This window comes from Ornithorhynchus anatinus, chromosome 1 (assembly GCF_004115215.2).
Source record: "Ornithorhynchus anatinus isolate Pmale09 chromosome 1, mOrnAna1.pri.v4, whole genome shotgun sequence".
In the NCBI taxonomy this organism is placed as follows: domain Eukaryota; kingdom Metazoa; phylum Chordata; class Mammalia; order Monotremata; family Ornithorhynchidae; genus Ornithorhynchus; species Ornithorhynchus anatinus.
Window position 1 is genome coordinate 15,363,114 of NC_041728.1, and position 23,126 is coordinate 15,386,239.

The following is a 23,126-nucleotide window of genomic DNA, read 5'->3' on the forward strand; positions in this document are numbered from 1 at the left end:
GTACTGGCTGATCAGGTTGCCTCCTTTGTCTTCCCCTACTTCCTGCTAATTATGAACATCCCCCCAGAGAAGTGAATACTTGCAGCTCAGTCATCGTTGAACTATACTCTTTTCCAAGGGAAAAAGGGAAGGATCTTTTTAAAATCATATTTTTTAAGTGCTTACTATGTGCCAGGCACTGTTCTAAATGCTGGGGTAGATACAAGGTAATCCAAGTGGGGCATAGTCCATGTCCCAAATGGGGCTCAAAATCTTAATCCACATTTTGTTGAGAAGTAAAGTGATTTGTCCAAGATCATACAGCAGACAAATGGCAGAGCTGGTATTAGAACCCGAGTCATTCTGACTCCCAGGCCTCTGTTTCTGATTTGTTTGAAAATTGTATATAGTTTGGTAAATTTGGATTGTGGTTAGGATAATCCCCTCCTCAAAACATAATAGCATATACCCATACAGTGGTGATATGTCATAGGCCTTACTCAGTTAATATTCTCTGAGCTGTAATCTACATACCGCCAAGAGTTCAAGACAGGGTCTTCAATAAATTGTCTTTGAGAATATGTCTGTATGTGGTATAGAGGTTCTTTATAATTTTTTTCACTCTCCATAATCCCAGTTTCCATGGAGATCAACAAATTTCTTTAGAAATTAATTAGGGCCAGTGAGCATTTCTCTGATTTAGGAAGCCCCTCAGATTTAAAGTATCTAACAGAGGAATCCTGTAATGGAGGGGATGATTCTGGAAGTAAAGGGTGGAAAAGAGTATTCAAAAAGTGGGAGGCAGTGGGGACCGGTAACAGTATTCTATGTATATCCCTTCTCCCCTAAACACAGCTGCGTTTAATCAGATGTAGGGGTAGAGGTATATGGGGCAGAAGAACTGGAAAGTACAAGGTGAGAAAGGAGCACATATGAGGATCTTATGTCCAATAATCCATTTAGTAATCTACATTATAGAAAGCTCCCCTCAATAATCCACCAATTTGAAAGCACCACTGTGACAAAGCATTTAGGAAGGTTGATTTTGCCTCATGCACAGTTTCATTCCTTGACTAAATGTTTTAAAATGGTTTAGGCCACAGAATCTCAATATTTCATCAAGCTATCGGCAACTTGTGAGCTACAATGAATGTGTGAGGAGATTTTAAAATGAAATATTTCACAAACAAAAGACTTGTACCACAGCGTAGCTTAATCTCAAAGCCCGACTCTTGGCTGGAAGCTTTGCAAGTGGTCAACAGCTTTGAAAGTGGTCCAGGATATGGTAGCTCCTCCAATTTCTTTCCAAGCCAATATCACTTCTATCAGATGAAAAAAAATGTGGAAATTGTACTTTTTATTTTTTATTCAATTGTTACTTCAGCAGTGTCTGCAATTAAGAACCAGCTCACTAAATGAACTATAATTACTGCAAATTGTAGTAAGCACCAGTAATTAAAATGTTGCAGTAATGCTGGCCAGATTTTTTAGGTGCCCTCTGAGATTAGCATAAAATAATATTGAACTTTAACTGATTTTTGTATTGCAGATGGGAGAGCCCTTTTGCTGTGTCTACCCAGCAGAAAATGAACCAAAGAGGCAGGAGGAAGATTGGCAACACTTTGGTTAATTCAGGTTGGCACACTGCCAATCTGGATAATTTGAGACAAAGGTGATTTTTTTAAACTCTGAAATCAGTTATTTTGTTATGCAATTAACTATAAGCGTACACATGAGAGTAGCCACTTTGTGAAAAAGAAAACTATTCTTTCTAAGATGCAAAACATCTGGAACGTTTTTTGTTGCAAACCTACAACATTTAAAAATTATATTTTCCATTTATATAAGTTAACTGTAGATCAAGATGTTGAACAAGGTGCTTGTGCGAAGTCTAAAATGGTCTAAAAATCCATGCTTAGTGGTAAATTTTCTCTCATGGTCAAATCTCAAACGGATGCATTAATATGAAAGTCCCTTGGGTCATCTCTTCTCATTTTTATTAGCCTCACCAAATGACTCTTATTGACTAGTGCAAACAACAGAGTGGACATGATATATGTTCTGATGAAAACTCTGTCATCAGTTCTAACTTTTCTTATTTTTTTATTTTTCATGGCTAAAAACAAACCAAATGACATTTTCATGTATGACATCCCTCTGTTGTAGAAAAAAAATGACAGGTGAGAGCCAAATTACATGTCATATCAGATCCAGAATTTAAAAAAAAAGCCCTTCATAATAAATGTACCAAATGGTAGAGCGCAGTTAGAATTCGCAATTCCTCAAGCTGTTCTTTAACTCTATTAATGCAGCATTTATGCTGGTCCTGCACATGCCTCAAGGGCTTTATAACCAATCAGAATGCTTCCTGTCAAGAACTAAGGGCAAGGCTGTCTGGGAAAAAACTGGAGGTATATGAGATTTCCCTGGCCCATATGTCTCTCCTCACAACCTCTCTGTCAACAACTCTACACCTCACAACACACCAAGGTTTTCTTCTCACTCATCACTCATCTCTCCACACAACTCCTTCCAATATTTGACCAGAACATTATCCTAAATTTTCTTTTAGGAGTTCACAGAGATGTGATGTGGGAACCCTAACCTACTCATCTCCTTGGATTAATTACACGTCTATTTCTGGGGAAATAAACCCAGCCTGGTGGGGTGGCTGCAAGAAGAAGAGACCTCTGAGTTTATAATCTCTGTATTTAATAGTTGCACAGAGAACACCACGAAAAAGTCTCATAGCAGCGATTTTTCATCCTTCTTCTATAATGAGGGTCTGAAGTAGTTCCAGATGGCATGCAAGTGGTCAGAATCAGACAAGTTGTTAAGTCGTCTTCGTATGAGAACCTGTTTAGTGGTGACACAACTGCAGGATCTTTACAGGCCGGTTTCCTGGAGACTTTGGAAAAAAAACACCACCAGTAGTAAATGAATATTGTAATTTATCTTGGAGGCCATTTAGGTTGTTTATCCCAAACTACATTTTGATTTCAGTTACAGTTTAATTATGAGTATTTGTTCTCTAACAGAGACTAAACAAAGGGTAACTATTTTCTTTTATCTTTTTCTTTTGTTATGAAAATTCTGGTTTCATGTTTGCAACTCCTTTCTTCTTAAATTGTGTCTTATGCTATCTGAAAGTACTCTGGTGGATTCATTTCATTCAGTTAAACTTCTATGGCTATGTAGAAAAGGGGAAAAAAATTAAGCATTCTTTGTTTTTCAGGTGTATGACCCGCTATTGTGTTTGGCCAGCTATATTGCTGTATCTGATGTATTTCTTAGCCACTATGATTATATTTAAATATCACTGGGAAATAGAGTTGTTATGATTAGTTCACATTTTCCATTGACAATCCAGCAAGATACAATCTCACTCCCTCTCCCACACTGATTTAACTAGGCAGAATAATTCAGCCAGAGTTCCAGAATTTTAAAGATAAAGGGACATTTAAAATTGTGACTGGGGTGTGGAGAACCAGATGCAATTTTCTGAGGTCATTTTGTGACATAAAATTCCTTTTTAGGACCAAATATTGCTAGGCAAACCCTGAATAACCAATCTGACTAGCTTGGAGGAGAATGTTTAATTATTATGATTTCTAAGCCTGCTCTGGACACCCTGATATCCATCCATTCAAAAGTTCATCATGGAGCATTCACCTCCCCCATTCCACCCCTTTTTCTCCCCACACTTTGGCCCTGGATGATTTCAGAGTAGTCCCTGGGGAGGAGCTGAGCAGAAGAATGTAGCGACAGCATCCTCAAGCAGCAGCTACTAATCGAGTACTCACTGGGTCAGTCAAGAGCCACAGTCCTCTAGACTCTAAACTCATGTGCTTATCAACTCTGTTTTAGTATATTCCCCCAAGTGCTTAGTACAGTGCTCTGCACACAGTAAATGCTCTATAAATTCCATCGATTGATTAATATGTGAAATGCAATTCCATAGAAAACACAGACCTCCCATCAACTCTCCCCTGCCACCTTGGACTTCTGACCCACCAGACATCAACTCATTGTGGTGAGAGTGCATGTCTACTAACTGTTATATTGTACTCTCCCAAATGTTTAGTACAGTGCTCTAGACTATAATTCTAGGTTGCCTCCTATGGAAAATAAAACTTCTCCCAGTACTCCTAAAATGCAGGGGGGTTTTTTCATGTATTTGTTAAGCGCTTACTATGTGCCAAGCACTTTTCTAAGAGCTGGGGGAAATATGAGATAATCCATTAGGACAAAGTCCTTGTTCTACATAGGGTTTACAGTCTAAATCAGAATGGGAAGGATTTAATCTCCATTTTACAGATGAGATAACTAAGGCACAGAGAAGTTAAGTGACTTGTCCAAAGTCACACAGCAGACAAGTAAGAGAGCCAGGAATAGGAGCACTGTCAGTGTCCAATGTTACATACGGTTAATATTTCTTCTGACATGGAGACAAGCACCATGGTCTAGTGGATAGAGCTCGGGCCTGGGAATTCAGAACCAGCACGGGTCTGGGTTCTAATCCTGGCTCTGCCACTTGTCTACTGTGTGACTTGGACACACCACTTAACTTCTCTGTGCCTTAATTATCTCCTCTGTAAAATAGGGATTATGATTGTGAGCCCCATGTGGGACATAGACTGTGTCCTACCTGATTAGGCTGTATCCAACCCAGAGCTAGGACAGTACTTGACACATAGGAAACACTTAACAAATACCACTGTTATTATTCCAAATCCAAACAGTGAGCTTGCTGTCAGCAGGGAATGTATCTACCAACTCTATTGTTTTGTACCCTCCCAAGCACTTTGCACAGTGCTTGGCACACAGTGAGTGCTCAATAACTGATTGATGAATGTGGTCTGACACACATTTCCTAATGGTGTTCAAGACAAAACACTTCGTGAGAACGCATGCTCATGCAGCGCAGTGTTTCACTACTGCAGCAGTAGCGTTGTCGTGATCTTAAAGGTTAACGGACCAGCTTTAGTGTTAGAGAGTGACTAAGCTCTTGTTTTGATGTATATATACCCATAATTCTATTTATTTATACTGATGTCTGTTTACTTGTTTTGATGATCTGTCTCCTCCCTCTAGACGGTAAGCCCTGTATGGGCAGGGATTGTCCCTCTTTATTGCTGAACTGCAATTTCCAAGCATTTAGTACAGTGCTTTGCACACAGTAAGTGCTCAATAAATATGATTGAATGCATTAATGAATGAAGCTCTGGGAGCAGAGTTGTTTTTATTTGATCTAATGCCATATAACATTATTTCACATGGGTTGGCAATGCTTTAGAATTGAATGATTATACATTTTTAAACAAACATCCAGAATTTGGTCTGGATCATGCCGAAAGTACTGATGTCCTTGTGTTTAAGAGTCCCTCTCTGAAGAGACAAGATGGTGGAGAGGGAACTCCTGAGAAGAGACTTCCTTTTTGATCCACCTACTTCCCTCCCCACCACATCTCACAGAGGACCAGGTGTCCCCTCTTCACAATGGTGTGGGATTAGGAAAGGAATTGAAATGAGTGGCCCTTCCCTGCCATCCCTATATCCAAGTCCCCTGTTCGAGACCTGGAGCCTATGGCCAAGATTCTACCCATCTTTATCAGGAATTGGAAAAATCCTAATCAGGATTTTTCTGACTGAAGTCAAATGAAATGGAGGAACAGTGTGGCTTGGTGGATAGAACACAGGCCTGGGAATCAGAGGACCTGGAGTCCAATCCCAGCTCTGCCATGCGCTTGATGTGTGGTCTTGGGCAAGTCACTTAACTTCTCTGCACTTCAGTTTCCTCGACTGTAAAATGGGGATTCAATACCTGTTATCCCTCCTGCTTAGATAGTGAACCCCATTTTGGATAAGGACTCTATCTGATCTGATTAACTTGCATCTTCCCCAACAACACTTCAAACAGTGCATGACAAATAGTAAGTGCTTATCAAATACCATAAGTATTAATAATATGAAAATTTACCAGATCTGTGAGTTGGAGAATCCCCAAACTGAACCTCAGAACTTTAATACATTCAGTCCAACATTCCTTCCTTTCTCCCTCCCCATGTCTCCATTCACTGATGTTAAGTTAGGGAGATAAAGCTGTGTTCCTATGGAGAACAAATTCCCCACGTACCAGCACAGAGCTCCTAAGCTAAAGCACTGCATCTACGTGTTTCCGGCCCTGAACAGCCAAAAGAGATCATAACCCCAAGCACGTTGAGGGCAGAATGACAATTATGTTGCTATAGAAATTTTGCTATAAACACAGAATGTTGTTGATGCCCACTGTCAAGTGGATGTAAATATTCTTCTCTTCTGGCATCTGGGAATTGATTCTTTCCAGGAGCCCAGGAAAGACTATGAGAAGGAGGTAGAAACAACCTCTTCTCTTTCTTCTGGGCTAGGGTGAGAATGTTGTTTGGCACAAATAGAAGTGATAGGAGAATCATATTGGTTTGTTTTTTCTAGTTTTCTACTTAGAGTGAGTCTAGTTCTACAGACCACATTTTGTGTGCCCTATCCCTTAAAACCGTCTCGATCTGTTTTTATTTTAATATTTGTTATATCCTTACTATGTGTCAAGCACTGTTTCTAAATGTTGAGGAAGGTACAAGTATATTAGGTTAGGAACAGTTCCTTTCCCACATGGTGCTCACAGACTATCAGGGAGAAAGACGTAATTCTCATTTTACAGAGCAGGAAATTGAGGGACAGAGAAATTAAAAGAATTTCCCAATGTCACAGGACAAACAATTAGCCAAGCAGCGATTAGAACTCAGATCCTCTCACTCCCAGGCCCATGCTCTTTCCACTAGGCTATTTTATTGCTCTTTTCACAGGAAGAGATAAACCTGTGGGTGTGGTAGCATTTTGAGGATACAACCCATGGGATTCCTTCACATATATCCTCAGAGCTGTTTCTTAATGTCTAGCCATACACAGAGGTGCAAAGCAGATGGGTCTCACTAGAGGATTCTCTGCCTTGGAATGGGCAGAGAAAGAGGAGGAGGAGAGAGGAGGAGAATTGTGAGGCATTGAGCCATTGAGGGAATAACAAATTTAGGAGTGGCCACTAACTGGGGAAGGTTCTCTAGTGATCAGATTTACAATCTACTTCACTTTACCAATCCCGATCTTTATTCGGGGAACCTTCTTCACTATAATTCATGTGGAAAGATATAGCTTGGTTGTACTCAAATAATATTCCTAAAATACCCCAGGGTTTACCCAAGCAATTTAATTTTCTCTTCTCACAAGGATTACACTCTGTAGGTTTGTTCCTTTCTCAAACTGGAATTCACTGGACAAAAACCGATCAGATCGCACCAAATTGAAAGACTTGCTTTTGAGAATGACATTAAGGAGATGTATAGTTTAAAAAGCAAAACTGTGGGGCCTGGATATCAGAAGGTTGTGGATTCTTGGGCAAGTCACTTTACTTCTCTGAGCCTCAGTTACTTACCTGTAAAATGGGGATTGAGACTGTGAGCTCTATGTGGGACAGGGATTGAGCCCACCTGATTTGCTTGTATCCCCCCCAGTGGTTAGTACGGTGCCTGGCACAAAGTAAGTGCTTAACAAATACCGAATATGATTAGAAGATGATGAGTAGATGATTAGAATGTAAGCTACATAAGAATAGGGATCCCTGTCATCCAATATTTTTTTAACGTTATTATTCTTTGAAGAGTAGACGTCGAGTAAGATTACAAATTGATTAGATTGCAAACTCCTCAAATTGTAAACTTGTTGTAGGTGAGGATGGTGTCTTCTACCTCTATTTTGCTCTCCAAAGTGCTTAGTAGAGCATTCTGCACACAGTAGATGCTCAATAAATACTTTTTACTGACAGATAGACTACCACAGTGTTTGGCACACAGTTGGTGCTCACTAAATGCTATTGATTGGTCAGCTAAATGACTCCAGAGAAATATCAGTTGTAATGTTCATTGTCATCATCAGCGGCATTTATACTTTGGCATCTATTATTCGCAGAAGAATGGTTTAGATTTGTAGGAACCAACAAGACAAATAAAAAGACATCATCCCTGTTCTGAAGTAGCTTACATTCTAATCATCTTTTTGTAGGGCAGAGTTCAAGGAACATGGAAGCAATAAAGTACAAGTATCTCTTGGCCCTTTCCTGCCTTCCCTAAATATGAGAGCATGCCCTCAGCTTTTAAAAATATTTTTCATCATTTAACTGGGGAAACAGTCAAACTGAATGATATGCATTTCTTAATGGAGGAGTAAGTGGTCCCAAATGAGTCAGGTCTCAACTACGAAAATAAAGTGGAGATTCCAAAAGATTATCTTCAAGACTCAGAGCAGCACTTCCAATCTCAAGCATTTGGGCATTTTAGGCCAAAGGATTTTACGAGGTTTTAACCAGTAGAACAATTTCCTCAGTTATGATTCTTAGCATAGAGGGTTAGGGTCTTTGAAATGGATGGATAGGTTTTAGGAAGCCAAGTGGCTATAGCTTGTGCACTGAGGAGTCATGGTAGGAAACATAGCAGGTTTAAATAAAGTACGTGAAGAACCCATTAACACTATTCTGGAAATGATTCTCTCTCCTTGGAAACAGAGTGTGGTGCCTCTCTTATAGATTTCACTGCCTGCCAATTCCGATTGAAGGGTCCACCACACTGGGGGAAGAATCTGCAATCCAGAAATTGGTCAAGGGTCAAAAGTTGCAATTAGGATGATCATCACGTGACCTACTCTTAAATGGATAGACGTTGTCCAAGGTTTGAAAAACAGTTGTAAATGAAGAAACCCACCAGCCTGCAAAATTGAAGATATTAAGTTAACCTTTAGACTACAAAATTCATAACAACCCTAGCTCAGAATCATAGCAAAAACTCATAGTAGTTCACACCAGCTACATAACAGGAACTTACTTGCTCCAGTGACAAACAGACCCACATGAAGGAAAATTCCACTGACCTTTGCTTCACCTCGCCTCAGAGTCCTCGTCATCTTCAGGAACAATTGTCGAATTAGAGCCCAGTAGAGTTACTGCAGTTTGAAAGCTTGAGAGGTGAATTCTTTAATTCCAAGTAAAGCCTGGAAATCATCGTATGGGGTAATTTATGTGGACCTAAAGAATGAAGTCAAATTCTATGATGATTGTGCTGAGATTCATAACCCTCTAAATACAGGGTAATGAAGGACGACGTACTTTGGCTGAATAGTAGACAGCACTTTTTTAATTTTAAGTTTGAGCAATAATTCTTAGATTTCCCCCTCAAGTTTGGAAAAATATAACTGGACAGACAGAGGTGGAGCAAGCACCTCGTGCACCAGAGATTATCTGCTCATAAAGCTGTATCATGGTGAGTTTAAGACTGGATTGAAGACTTCCATGGTCAAGAATCTTTGTATCCCTGCTCTGATGTTACTTATAGCATGTGTAAGGCAGTTAGGCAGTTTTGTAACAGTTGGTCTATTCTCTGTGCAGTATACATATGGTACTGTACAACTTTATGTCTAGTGAATTTCTTCCTTCTCTCTCATATGCAGCACCTGCCACCAAGTTCTGGGGCTTGAGAATGGTCTGGGTGTTGAGAGGGATCTGGGAAGGGATTACAAAGGCTCTGGAACAAGTGTCAGGGTACCTGAGGTCCTGAAGAAAAGTTATCGAGGTTTAGGAAACTTGTCGTACTTCCACAAAACGGAGCCATTTTTGTTATGTTATGGCATCACATCATTGGGTAGGGATTGTCTCTATCTGTTGCCAAATTGTACTTTCCAAGTGCTTATTACAGTGCTCTGCACACAGTATTCACTCAATAAATACAGTCAAATGAATGAATTACTCTACTCGGCATGCCCGATGTAGAAGATGTGACATCATTGATTCTCCGTCAGATAATAATAAGAATAAGTGGTAATCTTTAAGTCCTTACTATATCCCAAGCACTTTAACAAGTCCTGGGGTAGATACAATAGAGTAAGATTCAGATACACTTCTTGTCCAACAAGGGGTTCCCATTCTGAGTAGGAGGCAGGACAGCTATAGAAACCCCATTTTACAGATGAGGAAACTAAAGCAGAGACCAGTTAATGTCTTACACAACAGGCAAGTGGCAGAGGCAGGTCTAGAACCCAGATCCTCTGACCCCTAGGCCTGTACTCTTTCCACTAGGCCACACTGCTCCTCAGCCATTTTGGAGTGCCATAAGTAGCAACTCTTGTGCAATGAGACAGCTGCGACTGACATTAGAAATCAAATATCGTGATCCTGACTTGCTGCTCTTTAATTCCTCACAAGAAAGGCTGCGGAGTCAAGGTTTGTAGACATACAACTAAATACCAGAATTAATTCTTTTACCTCCTCTAAGTGTAGCCTATCTCACACAAGACAGACCCAACTCGCTTTTATTTGAATAAAAGCACTCAAACATAAGTAGTTTCAGAGGCCTGTTGAGAGTTCAATTTGAGAGAAATGTGTCATTCTCCCATAGGACACCACAGAGTTCACAGTGTCTTTTCACACAGTCCAAATAGGGAAAATTTTACTCTTTTGAATGGAAAATGTGCAGTTCATCAAAGAGAGGATAATCAGGACCTCTGTAAATGGGAATAACGTTGATTTTAATGGATTTGGGTTGTATTTTTAAATAGGATGACTAAAGACTGTCCGAGTACTATTGAACGAGATCAGTGGGGAACATTTTAAGAAGACATAAAGATTAAAAGCAGCAAAAAAAAAAGCAACAACCAACAGACAGGTTTACTGTTTATGAAACGGATGTGTGAGTCAGTAGGGTATACAGCATCAGGGACATAAAAGTCCCCTGGGAAAGATTGTGACAGATTTTTTCCAACTGTCCATAGTGCTGAAGCCGTAAACGCCTTAGAAGAGCTGAGATGCAGTTTCATTCCTAATAGAGCTAAGTTCTATTTGAGGGAATTCAGCTCATTTTATCTTTTAGTTACCATATCGCCAATAAATGGTAAAGGGAAAATAAGAATTGGGATTCTCCATTTTAATCAGGCATTTCAAAAAAGAAGACAGTGGGAGTTGGAAGGGAAGGGGAGGTTAGGTGGGAGGTTGTTTTTAACAGTCTCAAACAACTATTCCAATTCATATGTATTGTAAATGATTACTTCAAATTGAAAGTGCCATAAAGAGGAAGTTTATAGAGAGCTCAGGGGTAAAGAAATGATCCAACCCACGGTTTCTTCCAGTATCCAAAACAGAATGATTATTTTTGCCTACACCAGTATTTTAGATTCCAAATTTCCTTTTTTAAAAAACAGGAATTAAAGGATATGTGTTATTTAGAGCTAATTGAGGGAAGCCATAATCACTTCCATTTCCATAGCTATCTTTCCTAACACACTCCCATCATACCGCACCCCCAAATCCTTTTTTTTTAAAAATCAGAGCCAAACATTCCACAGTTGGTAGTGGTCCAGTATTTAACATCTGTCTCATTGATGATGTGAAAAATCTAACAGATCATCAAAGTATTAGTTTGGAGGAATTGTGAATTGCATTATGGACAGGGAATGTGTCTCTTACATTGTTATAGTGTACTCTCCTAAGCACGTAGTACAGTGCTCTGCACACAGTAAATGTTCAATAAATACAATTGACTGTCTGCTTATTTTGCTTCTCCAGAAGGAAAATTTTGTGAGCGAGAACAAAAATAAATGGCATAAGAGTGAAACATACATAGTTGTCCATAAGGCTTGAAGATAAGCCTGACAATTATTTATATATATAAATTTGACAGTTATTTATACATATAAATTTAATAATAATAATAATGTTGGTATTTGTTAAGCACTTACTATGTGCAGAGCACTGTTCTAAGCGCTGGGGTAGACACAGGGGAATCAGGTTGTCCCATGTGGGGCTCACAGTTTTCATCCCCATTTTCCAGATGAGGGAACTGAGGCACAGAGAAGTTAAGTGACTTGCCCACAGTCACACAGCTGACAAATGGCAGAGCTGGGATTCGAACCCATGACCTCTGACTCCAAAGCCCAGGCTCTTTCCACTGAGCCACGCTGCTTCTCTAATACATAATACATGTATGTATGTGGTGGGGGGAGGTGTGTGCGCACACGTGCACACACACACTCAAACCTGAAAAGCACCTTTAAAGTTTTTTCTGGGATAAGTTGATAATTAAATTATCAATGCAAAAACCTATCTTTATTTACAATGGTACATTTCCCAAATTTAAGAAATGAAACTTCAATTGATTACTGATGCTGTTGAAAAAATGGTATATGTTTAGTCCTTACTGTTGGTCAGGCAGTGTTCTAAGTGCTGGGGTGGATACAAGATAATCAGGTTAGACACAGTCCATGTTCCTTATGGGGCTCACAGTCTTGATCCTTATTTTACAGATGAGGTAACTGTGGCACAGGGAAGTTAAGTGACTTGCTCAAGTTCACACAGCAGACAAGTTGTGGAGCCATAATTAGAATCCAAATTCTCTAAACCTTGGCCCATGATCTTTCCACTAGGCAACACTCTTTCTCTAAGTTCTTGGTTCAAATAAATTCTTGAGATAATAAATATTTTAAGTGCACTGCATTTAACAATATCATCATCAATGACATTTACTGAGCACTTTCTGTGTGCAGAGCACTGCACTATTGCTTGGGAGAGTACAAAACAGCAAAGTTGGTAGACACTTTCATGGCCCACGATGAGTTTGCAGTCCAGAGGAGGAGTTTACAGACTAGAATAAACAAGTCTGGTCATGATGACAAACAGTTTAGGGCTCTTTACCTAGTAAATACTCAGTAGATATTGACTGATGATGACAATGATGATGTGATAGTGATGGAACTGGTTTTCTCCCATAATTATACTCCCAGAACTAATGAAAAATTTTACTTGTCCACTATCTGATTTCCTTGAGGTTCAGGTAGTTCCTTTCAGTACCTGGGCAGAGAAACAGAGTCTGTGTTGGTTGGAGCTAGTGGCTGCTGCCTTCAGAGATTTCTCTGTTTATGTCTTATTGACTCATTTGCTGTCTTTTTCCACCCATCTCTGTCTCTATTATGTTCATTAAAATCATAGTAAGCTCCTTGAGGGCAGGGATCATGACCATCAATGCTATTGTACTGTAATCTATTGATGTAATCTATTCAATGCTATTGAACTGTAGGGAAGCAGCAAGGCTCAGTGGAAAGATCACAGGCTTGGGAGTCAGAGGTCATGGATTCTAATCTCAGCTCTACCGCTTGTCAGCTTTGTGACTTTGGGCAAGTCACTTAACTTCTCTGTGCCTCAGTTACCTCATCGGTAAAATGGGGATTAAGCCTGTGAGCCCCACGTGGGACAACCTGATCACCTTGAATCTGCCCACAGCGCTTAGAACAATGCTTTGCACATAGTAAGCGCTTAACAAATGCCATTATTATTATTATTATTAATCTCCCAAGCCCTCAGTACACTGCTATGTAAGCACTCAGTAAATACCATTGATTGGGGAGTAATTGATTGAAACCCTGTGGGCCTTTTAAGTATCCCCCCACCATTTCCACAATTGTCTTGCTTTCACCCACCATACAGAAGCAGTTGCTTGGTTATCTTGTTGGCATTCTCTCTCTTCTTCTCAGCAGACCACAAAAGGTAAGTGCCTCCCACCACGTGGCCTTCCTTATGGATGTCCTCTCCCTTATTTGTTGATAACTGAATACAGCAAAAAACAGGGTAAGGAGTCAAGCTTCTAAGGTGATACTGGAGGAGACAAGCCTGTCACTCTGGAGACTTTTAGAGTACCATAAACTCATTGCCAATGATATGTCAGCTTTCTTAAAAACTCCTTGGTCTTTTTGAAGCCATCTTCCACCAGATTTCTTCAGTAGTGAACTACAAGACCAGTTATCCAAAGGTGGATAGTCACATGATTTTTTTTTCTTTATTGAGAACAATGGTGAACAGCCTGTTGACTTTTCAAAAATAAAAGATCTCAGTAGAAATAAAAAAAAGAAAGTTTTTATAAAAACTTAGTGAACCTAAGTACAAGAGTAGACAAGTTACAAGCTTAGTGATAGGCACTGATCAATTTTGATCATGTTAATGAGAACTTAGGTATTTAATAGATTGAATCATTCTCAAGACCTATTGGATTTATTGTGACTAGGCTCCACAGGAGTAATAGTTCATGTGTGGTAACTGATTAGGTTTAAGAAAAAAATATTGTCCAATGTTTCAGGTGCATGTTGGATGCCCCTTCCAGGATTGTTGATGTTTCCTTGTCTAGCCTGTTGTCCTTATCTAGAGGAGAGTAGGCAAGTGTAAACATATACTGACAGTTCAGACTGCTTAAACACTTACTAGCATTGTGTAAAAGCCTCAGACACATTTCCTTTCCTTTCTGCAAGGAAACACACCTGGTAGAAGCAGGCTTAGTGGCTTGGTAGAAAGAGTGCGGGTTTGGGAGTCAGAGGACATGGGTTCTAATTCCGGTTCTGCCACTTGTCTGCTGTGTGACCTTGGCCAAGCCACTTCACATCTCCGTGCCTTAGTTACTTCATCTGTAAAATGGGGATTAAGACTGTGAGCCCCACGTGGGACAGCCTCATTACCTTGTATTTACCCCAGTTCTTAGAACAGGGCTTGGCACATAGTAAGCCCTTAACAAATACCATAATTATTAATGACTTAATAGTTGTTATATTGTAATCTCCTTGGTAGCAGGGATCTTGTCTACCTACTTCATTGTATTTTTCCAAGCTCTTCCTTCAGTGCTCTGCACACAAATACTTACTACTTTCCATTAATTAGTTGATTGATAGTGTTGTAGTCCTCTCAGCATAATGTCTCAGCAATTTATACCTATAAACCAAATTTGAATCTTACCTCCCACTAAGATCTCACTTCTTAGAGCTGTAAAGCAAAGCCTTAAAATTACTATTCACTGGGTCTCTAAAAAATTCATTTGAACTCCCTTATTTATAGCATAACATAAATAAAAATACCATGAAACAAGAACAAACACTAAGCTTAAAAGAATTTTAGGCCAATGTTTGTAGGCATCTTTAGAAGTGGGTAGAGTGTACCGGTTTTTATTTTTCAATTACACCTTCACTTCTGAGCATATGAGAGTGCATTTCTTCAGTGATCAGATTCTTCAGACTACCAGACAAGCTGGGTAATAGAGAGAAACATGTCTAAGTCAGTTGTGGTAAACCCTAGAATCCAAATTAAGGTAATTTGATTTATTCCTCCCCCGGGCCCCCCTTCCTCCAGTTCATATGGTATTTGAAGCTGGCAAAATGTGAGCACAAACTTGCCCCACAAAATAATATCAGTGTTCACTCAAGTTGATGACACTCAGTTATTTCAAGCTAAAATCCACACTCAGTGGATCCACCTTTATGCTGGGGGACCCTGCAGAGGAAAAGCTGATATCCCTCCTGAGGACTTAACCCTCTATGAGAGTCTACTCCCAGCAGCCGTTGTGATAAACTATCCTGCTTACATGGGGGTTGCATAAATCAAACTAAATTCAGCAACTTTTTTGGAGAAGAACTCATCTTCCACTCAAATCACCAGTTGAATATTATTTGAAAGATGGAATTAAGATTGTATCTGTTGTTTCCCCTTTGGGAAGCATCGCATTATTCCCCCTTTGGAAGGAGATCACTAGCAGATTAAGAGTTTGAAGAACAAAAGCAGTGTCGAACTGAAGTGGAACAACTAGCCGTCCATCCCCATAAGAGAAGCAGCGTGGCTCAGTGGAAAGAGCCCGGGCTTGAGAGTCAGGGGTTGTGGGTTCGAATTCCAGCTCTGCCACTTGGCAGCTGTGTGACTGTGGGCAAGTCACTTAACTTCTCTGTGCCTCAGTTATCTCATCTGAAAAATGGGGATGAAGACTGTGAGACTCACGTGGGACAACCTGATTACCCTGTATCTACCCCAGCACTTAGAACAGTGCTCTGCACATAATAAGCGCTTAACAAATACCAACATCATTATGATTATTATATTCCATCCCTGGTAGTGACTCTCACAGATGCTTCGTGAACTAGTACTATGTAGGGCTTCTTTGGCATCCCTCCTCACTGACTTTCAAACATCCACGAATTTGTCCAGATCCCTCTTGAGCCTATTGGTATTATTTCTGCTCAGACATTTATGATGCTAACAGATTCCGCGTGCTTTTCTCTTGTTTACTTCCTGCCAGATTGATGGGTTTCCTTTTTTCATGTGGAATCTACCATTAATTGATTGATTAGATTGATACCTCCTTCAAGCTTCAGGAGCTGTCCAACTAAACCCTAGGTGGGGGATTTGGTGAAAGAAAAAATATCTTTTTGTAATTCCCTTCTATTTGGTATAAGAGTTACGAGTGCTTGTGCATCCTATCACTAAATACACTGTTACTGAAGAACTAAGTGGCCTCAGTGATTTGGGGTATGTGTATGGTAGTTCTGCTTGACCTTGACAAACCCAATGATCCTAATATGTATTCCAAGCCACACAAGTCTTTATTTAGAAATGATTTTGATGTTGGGCCAGGCAAAGCAGAGCTAGTTGATCTTGTTAGCGTCATTTTTTTAAAGGTATATGTTAAGTGCTTTCTGTGTGGCAGGGACTATACTAAGCACTGGGGTAAATACAAGCTAATCAATCTTCAGTCAATCAGTCAGTCACATTTATTTAGTGTTTACCTTACTGTGTTTACAGGAAGTACAGCAAATTACTTAGTGCTTTCATTACTTTAGTTCAGACCACCGCACTAAATCCTTGGGAGAGAATAGTATAACAATATTGCCAACACATTTCTGCCCACAGTGATCTTACAGTCTAAAGGGGGAGACAGTCCCTGTGCCACATAGGTTTCACTGTCTTAATCCCCATTTTAAAGGTGAGGTAACCAAGGCTCAGAAAAGTTAAGGCTCTTGTCCAAGGTCACAAAGCAGACTAGAGATGGGGCTGGGATTAGAATCTATGTCTGCCTGACTTCCAGGCCCTTGTTCTAGCCACTGTCCTCTGGCCTTAGGAAAGGAGCAGGTGAGAGGTGTGAATCCCTATGTGACGTGTCCCCAGAATTACTCAAGTGTCTTAAAATGGACTGAGTCAAACTCCACATCCTCTTGCTTTCGGTGATCAATCCATCAGTAAGGGAATAGTCAGGCAACCTGCTAGAGGATGAAAAAAAACTGCCTGAGGAATCAGGCCCTGGAAGGTGAGAATAGATAGGATTTAGGAGAAACACAGGATGAGCAGTACAAACTGATTCTCACCAAATCTGAGCTGTCTGGAGCTTTTCAAACCCTGAGTCCATAGCTGCTATAGATTCTCTCCCCTCCCGCCTTTGGAAAGGTCCGATTTCAACTCCTTTGATCTCAGCTGGGAGGCCCCTGTTAACTGCTGTTGGGAAGCGGTTTCAAATCAGCAGGTCAACCAGATCTTTTGAAGACAGAGCCATTTATTCAGAAGTCAGAACACCAACCACAAGCAGCCAGAACACCATAAATTTTATGTCTGGAGTTGGTCATTAAAACAGGGCTTTACTGTTTGTGGTCTCAAACTGACTCAGGAAACACCACTGGTAAAATGAATGATAAACCTGTATTCATTGCCATTATGTAATTTGCTAATTGAAGATCCACGTAGACAGTAGCCGTTGGATCGTTCATGCTTGATTGTGAATACATTTCGACACCACTGTACAGTATATATCTGTGTTAGGAGAGGTAGTGCAGGAAGAGAAGCTGAAGACAGCTGTGACTAATTAATCTACCTGGAGTGGAAGGACAGACGTAACCACAGTATTTCATTCTTTGCAAAACAAAAGAGCTCTTTGTGGAATGTATGCCTGGACGACTGAACTAGTTTAATAGACCTTTGGAGGAGATGAGGTGGAACCATGCTTGTTCGTTGCTTAGGGTTTAACCAAAAGAGTTGAATATCTTCTTCTGCAAGATCTTCCACTGAGGTCAGGCACTAGTTAATGGACAGAATGAATGCAATAGTTCTGTTAATTAAGCCCCAGAAACTTTCCTTCATCACCATAGACAATTGGCTGGGTGTGAGAATGTGTGTGTGTGTGAATGTACCTATATTAAAATAAATCTCTTTTCTTGGTTCAATTCTACATGGTTTGGTTGGTTCAAAGATGGTTCCTGGGAGGTGACTAGCTAAGGAGGTCCGAAGCTGAAACAGGCACATAATGATAATAGTAGTATTCCTTAAGCACCTCCTGGGCATTAAGCACCATGTTAAATGCTGGGGTAAATATCATTCAATCAGATTAGACACAGCCCCTGTCCCACAGGGGCTCAAGTCTAAAGTGGAAGGAGAACAAATCTCTAATCCCCATTTTGTAGATGAGGAAACTGAGGCAAAGAGAAATTTTAACAGCTTTCCCCAGGTCACACCGTGGATAAGTGGTGGAGGTGGAATTAGAACACAGTCCTGAGTCTCAGTCCTGGAATCGATCCACTAGGGTATCCTGCTTCTCACTAAAAGAAGGTAAAGTAGGAGAAAAAACAGCAGGGAAGATGAAAAAGAAATCAGAAAGGTAGGAGGGCTCTTTGTGGGCAGGGATTGTGTCTAGCAACTCGATTATATTGCAGAGTACAGTGCTCTGAACACAGTAAGTGCTCAATAAATAGGATTGATTGATTAAGGGCTGATACCTGAGAGCCTAAATATATTAGAAAAGCTGAGAGAGAAAAGAGTGGAAAAAGCAGGCTAAGAAAAGGAGTCTGGCTGCAAAAAAAAGTTGGCTATGGGTTGTGGTGGGAGTCATAATCATTTGTGGAAGGAGAAGCTCTCAAGATCAGAGTGAGATGCAGGGGCCAGAGCAGGGACATCAGGTACACACGAAATATTATGTCTTCTCCTCTCTGTCTCCCTCTTCCTTACCCTCTCCTTCCCTTTCCCTTCCTTTCCTTCTCTCTCTTTTCTCTCTCCATCCCTCTTTCTGGCCCTCTCCCTGCCCCTATCTCCTTGTGTTCCTTTCTCTCTTCCCCCTTTCCTCAACCCTCTACCTCTCTCTTTGCTTCTCTCCTGTTTCTCCTATTCTTTCTCCTCCTTCTTTCCTCCTTCTTCCTCTTCCTCCACCTCTCCCCCTCTCTTTCAACCAACACTCCCCCTAACTTGCATACGCGTGAAGGTTATCTTGGCATCTGTTACCTGCAGTACTTGACAGCATTTCTCTGTCACCTTTTGGTGTAACATTCTACCAGAAACCTTTGCTCTAAAATGGTCACCCTTTTTCTGATTGCTGATTCTGATTTCACAGTGATCTTTCGGTTGCTACTGTTTCCCAGCTGTCGAAATCCATGTAACTTCATGGCAGGTTCTGCCTCCATTTGATTTTAAAGTGTTTCTTCAATCTTTTTTTTCATACGGTCCACCCCCCACGCCCTGTTTCCTCCCCCCCACCCCACCAGCCCTATTTCAGCAATCCAACTGCAGCTGTTTGGATAGACGGCTGTCATGCATTCTCTCCATATGGTCTGCCCAACAAAGATATAATATGACAAGTGTGGTATCAGGGGTGGTGGACTGCCTGCATATGTTTCAGGATGTTGATTTGTGCCCCTCCCTGACGTTTAGGTTTTTATATGTAGAGGTGTGAATGTGTGTGTGTATATATATGTACATATATAGGGAAGCAGCATGGCCTTGGGAGTCAGAAGACCTGCCTTCTAGTTCCTGTTTTATTATTTGCCTGCTGTACTACCTTGGTCAGTAACTTGTCTGTGCCTAAGTTTCCTCATCTGTAAAATGGGGATTCAGTCCCTGTTCTCTTACTTTCTTACAGTGTAAACCCCATGAGGGACAGGGACTTTGTCTAATTGGATTACCTTGTAATTGTAGTGTTATGCTTGTCCCTGAGTAAGCACTTAACAAATACTACAAAGATTATGTATGTGTATAGGTATGCATGCATACGTGTGTATTTGTATGTGTAGATGCATGTATGAGAAACAGCTTGACTTAATAGATAGAGCATGGGCCTGGGAGTCAGAAGGACCTGGTTTCTAATCCCAGCTCTGTCACATGGCTGCTGTGTGACTGTGGGCAACAATAATAATAATAATTATAATAATGTTAATTATTATCTACCCATACACACCTATGCATATATGAAGGGGTGTATGCATGAAGGTGTGTTCCTGTGTGTAGGGGTGTGTGTGTGTGTGTGTGTGTGTGTATATACATATGCGGATGCACATGTAAACTTCTCAGGGCAAATTTATTTTAATTTTGACAACATATTGCTTCAAATATCTATTTACAAAGTTGTCATCTGTAATTAACCACCACTGGGTAGATAGACTTTGAAGTGAGCAAATCACAGGAGGAAAATGAGTTGTGTTTGATGATGATTTGTTCCTCTGGCTGGAGCCAGAGGGGAGGACTATAAATTATCTCCCCAGTCTTGGGCAGGGCCAAGACTCTTTAGCCCTTAAGAAGATTACATCCTGTGGAAAGATTCTTTTGCATGCTGGAATTAGTGTTTAATCCCCAAGAAGATTATAAAATCTGGTAAATGAACATAGAAAAAATCCCCTCTCCTTCTCTCCCCCAAAACAGTCATCTTGTATATTTACATTGCAATCAAGAAACTGAAGTAGAGAGAGGAAGAAACTCAGATCTCTGCAGGTACTGTTAGTCTTGGAAGGTATCTCATGGCTCTGTCATTAGAGAAACCATACTTTTTCACTCCTTGAATCCTTTTGCAAATTACAGTTGGCAGAGAGGAGAGCAGTCTCTCTTCTAAACTCACACACACACTCACACACACAAAAATCCTCTCAGAGGCTTTTGCAAGATGATGTTTTGGATTGCTCTTTGCCTTTCACTTTCTGGCAGCCTTGCTCTTCCATCAGTGTTTACAGAAGGTCAATAAACCCCAGCACATTCTGGGGCAGTGCAGTGCGTATGTGAGAAAACCTGCTGTTGCGGTAAATGCAGTGTGCACAAATTCATTAGGAGTGCATTTGTTCCTGGAAGTGCTCGCTATTCCTGTAAGTGACTGCTGCTGCTGTTTTTTCATCCATATTCTCCACTTCTCTGCAGACATTACAAGGCAGAAAACTAGTCTCCTGTTCTACTGCTTGTATCAATTTGTAGTTTGTTATTTGATCAGCTCATTTTACCTTTCATGTATTGAAAAGAACAGCCCAGGACATTGGCGTTAAGTCTGGGGCCTGTTTGTAGACTGTGTAATGAAAAAAATGATTTTCTCTGTTAAAGAAATATACCCACTCTGCTTTATTGAAAGATAAAAACATAAGGGAGAAACTATGGAAAAACAAGTGGACTTCTGACCACAGCACTATTAGACTGCTCTGCACTGGGTAGAATCTCATCAAATACTATTGATGATGTTCATGGTGATTGTTAATAATGAAGGACAATACACTCTTTCATTTAAATAAAACCTACTTATGGTATGTTCTACTGTTTGAGTTCATGTCCCCCTTTTTAAAGCAGAATAATAGAATGTTGGTGCAGTGTTGAAAGGCTTAAAAATGTGATTCTCTTTTTCAGTCAAGTTAGACTTTACCCTAATTTTGTTGTCGATTCTTATGGTTCTGTAGGCTGGCCTGCTTCTCCACATTGGTAGGAAAAGCAGCATGGCCGAGTGGAAAGAGTATGGGCCTGGGAGTCAGAGGACCTGTGTTCTAATCCCAACTCTGCCACTTATCTGCTGTGTGACCTTGGGCAAGTCACTTAACTTCTCTGTGCCTCAGCTATCCATAAAATTGGAATAATAATAATATTTGTGGTATTTGTTAAGTGCTTACTATGTGCCAGACACTTTACTAAGAGCCAGGATAGATACAAGGTAATTGAGTTGGACAGAGTCACTGTCCCACATTGGATTCACAATCTTAATCTCCATTTAACAGATGAGGTAACTGAGGCACAGAGAAGTGAAGTGATTTGCCCAAGGTGTGGCAGATCGGGATTAGAACCCAGGTTTTTCTGACTCCCAGGCCCGTGCTCTATCCACTAGGACAAGCTCTTCCTCCTTCCAATTTAGACTGAGAGCCCAATGAGGGGCAGGTACTGTGTCCAACCTGATTATTTTTGTAGTCCAGCCTGACATATACTAAGCATTTAGCAAGTACCATAAAAAAATTCCCCAAAACCTTGGTAGCCCAGCACCAATGGAGCACTCTCACAGCATGCCATTCTTCCCTCAGAACCAGAATCTGCTCCTGAGGATGGTCCTGGTTTGGTGGGAGATGTTCCTGGTTTGGACAGAGATGCTAACAAGCTTAATTTGGGGTGATGAGGGGTGAGGTTCTCTAAGGAGCAGTCATTCCATTCTCCATATAGCCCTCATTAAGTTCTAGCCCAGGAGGCTTGGTTCTGATGGAGGGGGTGCCCAATTTTTCTTTTAAATTGACAGTTCTGAGAAGATTCATTCTAGCATCAGTTCTGTTGGTTCACTGGGAATGTAGACACGTTAACACACTGTAGCATTTAGACCCACAAGGTTTGCATGAACTACTAAGTGAAAACACATCATTAAATGCTCGGGATCATATGAGCAGGCAGCAAAACAAGGTAGCAGTGCACCTGGTGTAAAAGGTGTGAACCTGAGGAAAGGGAACATTAAACAATTTCAAAGACCTCTAAAATAGAATTATTCCATTTCTTTCCTGAGGCGAATGATGTCTGGTCATATTGATCCTGATGTCACCTTAAAGCAGGGACTTCGTTGAACTTCCTATGATAACAGAATCTGCCACAACATGACTTCAGTTCACTTAGAGCTGGCCTGTTAGAACTCTTCAAAAGTAAGAGACCCTTCCATCAAAAATGGAACACATCTGTCCAGGAAATACACTTTACAGTGCCAAAATGCTTTTAGTGGATCTGCCCCCTGAGTGCCCTATCAAGCTTCAGTAGCCTGTCAGCAAGTGCCTTGTAATCCCATTCCTTTTATGTTGATGAAAGTCTTGATCTATTATGCCAATATTACATACTTTCCACAGCCTCCCATAAACCACTACTCAGTGATGTGCATGGGAAATCACACTCCGTTCTCTGGACAACCCTTCTCAGTTCAGAGCAATATCTGTGGTAGAAAAGCTTTGGGAAGGTAATGGTTGGATTTGCAGGAGGTAAAGGGAAAACGCTTTTTCAGCAAGCAAATCTACTTTTAGCGTGAGTATGCGTGAGGTGA

At 40.6% G+C, this 23,126-nt stretch overlaps 1 long non-coding RNA gene across 1 annotated transcript; it reads right to left on the bottom strand.

Annotated features, from left to right (window-relative positions):
- Positions 1-324: 324 nt before the first annotated feature.
- Positions 325-13,644, bottom strand: LOC114809015. The gene is made up of 3 exons (XR_003756771.1): positions 13,522-13,644; positions 8,932-9,085; positions 325-2,887 (listed from the first exon to the last, which is right to left on the bottom strand). It is a non-coding gene; the product is annotated as an uncharacterized LOC114809015 (long non-coding RNA).
- Positions 13,645-23,126: the final 9,482 nt, after the last annotated feature.